Source organism: Arachis stenosperma, chromosome 3 (genome assembly GCF_014773155.1).
Source record: "Arachis stenosperma cultivar V10309 chromosome 3, arast.V10309.gnm1.PFL2, whole genome shotgun sequence".
NCBI lineage: Eukaryota > Viridiplantae > Streptophyta > Magnoliopsida > Fabales > Fabaceae > Arachis > Arachis stenosperma.
The window spans coordinates 141,894,777-141,899,131 of record NC_080379.1 but is presented as its reverse complement, the minus strand read 5'-3'; positions in this window follow the sequence as shown (position 1 = coordinate 141,899,131).

Sequence of the window (4,355 nt, the reverse complement as noted above, 5' to 3'; positions counted from 1 at the left end):
ATTTATAATTCTTGTCTATAATCTCAAAACCCCAAAATAACTCATAACCAATAACAAGACACTTCATTACAATTCCTAGGGAGAATGACCCGAGGTTTGAATACTTCGGTTTATAAATTTTAGGGGTTTGTTTTAGTGACAAACAACTTTTTGTATGAAAGGATTAGTGATTGGTTTAGAAACTATACTTGCAACGAGAATTCATTTGTGAATTCTAAACCGTCAAAAATCCAATCATCAAAATGGCGCCGTTGCCGGGGATTGCAATGGTGTTATGTTATTGGTTATTGTACATATGTGAATAGTGTGAATAGTTTGTCTTTTGCTTGTTTTCTAGTTTTTGTTAGTTTTATTTTTGCTTTTCCATCATGAATTCTCACTTTGGCTATGAGTTTGGTTCCAACTATGTTGTAGGAAATGAGAGCTACAATGAGGATGTGTATCAAGAATGGGACAATCAAAGGTGGAAGGAGCCATATGCATATGATCAATCTTCATGGCAACAACCTCCACCAATGCACTACGAGGAAGAGCCATTCTATGATGCATATCAATCCAATGGCTATGGTGAATCACCTTGTGACTTTCAAGAACCACCACCATATGCCTATGAACCATACCCTCAACATAACTCTCAACCATACTCACAAGCCTATTTTCACCAAACGCTCTCATGTGAACCCAATTCATATTCACCACACCATCCAACTTTCGAACCATATGAGCCATACATGGAACTAAAAGTCCAAAATCACTACTACCAAAAACCACCTCGATGCACACAATCTCCACAACCTTACCAAGAAGAACCACCTTCCTATTATGAACCATCTCTCCAAAATGATGAACCTTCCTACCCACCACAAGCCCCAATAGAGGATTCTCTAACTTTGTTACTTCAAGGACAAGAGGCCATGAAATGGGATACACTTGAGTTTGTGACCAACTTGACCAAGGTAGTGTCTACCTTAGCCTACCAATGCTTGAACACTCAAGGTGCTTCCGTAGCCCCATGTGAAAAGTCAAAAGAAGAACAAAGCATGGAGGAGAAAGTGGAAGAGCCGGTGGAGAAGGAGAAGCCAATTTTTATGTTGGAACAATTGGAGGAGCCAATGATCATTGAAGAAAAGGAAGAAGTGGTTGAAGATTTGGGAGATGTTAAGAGTCCATAGGAATGTAGCATCATGGAGCACTCTTCCAAGAAGCTTGACATTGATGTTAAGGAGGGTGCGCAACCTCCAAGGCATACCATCGTTGGAGAATTAGAAGAAGCTTATCAAGAGATGGATTCAATCATAGACGAATTTCTCTCTACAATGGAATCCTCTCCCATTGGACATAAAGTTGAAGTTACAAAAGAGTGTGCACAACCTCCCATACCTTTGGTGAGCAATGAGAAAGAGAGTAAATCGAAAGAGAGCTACCAAGAGGAAAAAGTTGGCATGGTGTATATCGAAATTGAAGAATATGAAGAGGTTGACCAAGAAATGGACTTATTCATCAATGAATTTCTATCCAAAATTGAATCACCTCCCATTAGACAAGAAATCAAAGTTCTTGAAGACAACACCAAGTCATGTGATAAAAGGGGAAAGGTTGAAATCGAGGAAGCTCGCAAAGAGGTGGAAACAACCAAAGAAGAGCCTAAGGAAGTAGACCTTGCATTGTCTAAGTGTGGGGAGGTCCCCCTCCCTAAATCAACTTTCAAGTGGGTAAAACTCTCATCCCTAAGCTTTACTTTCTCACTTGAATATGGTTTAATTGAAAATGATGGTCAACTTAGAGCTCTTTGTGAACTTAAGAATAGGAAAGAGTTGTGTAGTGGTTGGAAATTCGGTATAAAAATCATAAAGGCCAAGACTCTAAGGTATAGGAATGAGGACGGAACGGAAATCACCGTATATGGGTCTAGAAGGAAGCATTGGTGGAATAAAGAGAATTTTATGTGTCGATCACCCTTATGTCAACCACCCGTCCGACAAAATCATGAAACTCATCTAACGGACGGGTGCGAAGATAAGATATGGGATCCCGGTTCGCTATGTGAAGACCAACTATGGGGACTCATATCTTGGGTAGAACTTTGCCCAAGCTTGATGAAAATGGTTGGAAATTCTGTCAACCAATTGAGAGGCAAAGATCCTTGGAGATTCAAGGATGAGTACAAATATAAGTGGTGGGCGAAATTGTGATCACTACAACTTCGCACAACTAACCAGCAAGTGCACTGGGTCGTCCAAGTAATACCTTACGTGAGTAAGGGTCGATCCCACGGAGATTGTTGCTATGAAGCAAGCTATGGTCACCTTGTAGATCTCAGTCAGGCAGACTCAAATGGGTATAGTGATAAACGAATAAAGCATAAAGATAAAGATAGAGATACTTATGTATATCATTGGTGAGAGCTTCAGATAAGCGTATGAAGATGCCTTCCCTTCCGTCTCTCTGCTTTCCTACTGTCTTCATCCAATCCTTCTTACTCCTTTCCATGGCAAGCTTATGCAAGGGTTTCACCGTTGTCAGTGGCTACCTCCCATCCTCTCAGTGAAAATGTTCCTATGCTCTGTCACAGCATATGGCTAATCAGCTGTCGGTTCTCGGTCAGGCCGGAATAGAATCCATCGATTCTTTTGCGTCTGTCACTAACGCCCCGCCTGCTAGGAGTTTGAAGCACGTCACAGTCATTCAATCATTGAATCCTACTCAGAATACCACAGACAAGGTTAGACCTTCCGGATTCTCTTGAATGCCGCCATCAGTTCTCGCCTATACCACGAAGACTCTGATCTCATGGAATGGCTGGCTCGTTTGTCAGGTGATCAACCATGCATCGTGTATCAGGAATCCAAGAGATAAATACTAGAGCCTCGTATGCTTGTAGAACAAGAGTGGTTGTCAGTCACTTTGTTCATGAGTGAGAATGATGATGAGTGTCACGGATCATCACATTCATCAAGTTGAAGAACAAGTGATATCTTGGACAAAGAACAAGCGGAATTGAATAGAAGAACAATAGTAATTGCATTAATACTCGAGGTACAGCAGAGCTCCACACCTTAATCTATGGTGTATAGAAACTCCACCGTTGAAAATACATAAGAACAGGGTCTAGACATGGCCGTGAGGCCAGCCTCCCAATGATCTAAGAACTAGATGTCCAAAGATGATCTAGAGATCTAAAGTGATCAAAAGATATAAAGATCAAAAGATATAAAAATACAATAGTAAAAGGTCCTACTTATAGAAAACTAGTAGCCTAAGGTGTACATAGATGAGTAAATGACATAAAAATCCACTTCCGGGCCCACTTGGTGTGTGCTTGGGCTGAGCAATGAAGCATTTTCGTGTAGAGACTCTTCTTGGAGTTAAACGCCAACTTTTATGCCAGTTTGGGCGTTTAACTCCCATTTTGGTGCCAGTTCCGGCGTTTAACGCTGGAAATTCTGTAGGTAACTTTGAACGCCGGTTTGGGCCATCAAATCTTGGGCAAAGTATGGACTATCATATATTTCTGGAAAGCCCAGGATGTCTACTTTCCAACGCCGTTGAGAGCGCGCCAATTGGGCTTCTGTAGCTCCAGAAAATCCACTTCGAGTGCAGGGAGGTCAGAATCCAACAGCATCTGCAGTCCTTTTCAGTCTCTGGATCAGATTTTTGCTCAGATCCCTCAATTTCAACCAGAAAATACCTGAAATCACAGAAAAACACACAAACTCATAGTAAAGTCCAGAAAAGTGAATTTTAACTAAAAACTAATAAAAATATAGTACAAACTAACTAAAAGATACCAAAAACATACTAAAAACAATGCCAAAAAAGGTACAAATTATCCGCTCATCACAACTCCAAACTTAAATTGTTGCTTGTCCCCAAGCAACTGAAGATCAAATAAGATAAAAAGAAGAGAATATGCAATGAACTCCAAAAACATCTATGAAGATCAGTATTAATTAGATGAGCGGGGCTTTTAGCTTTTTGCCTCTGAACAGTTTTGGCATCTCACTTTATCCTTTGGAACTCAGAATGATTGGCTTCTTTAGGAACTCAGAATCTAGATAGTGTTATTGATTCTCCTAGTTAAGTATGATGATTCTTGAACACAGCTACTTATTGAGTCTTGGCTGTGGCCCAAAGCACTCTGTCTTCCAGTATTACCACCGGATACATACATGCCACAGACACATAATTGGGTGAACCTTTTCAGATTGTGACTCAGCTTTGCTAAAGTCCCCAATTAGAGGTGTCCAGGGTTCTTAAGCACACTCTTATTGCCTTGGATCACAACTTTATTTCTTTCTTTTTCTTTCTTTCTTCTTTTTTTTTCGGTTTTTTTTTTCGCTTGCTTCCCCTTTTTT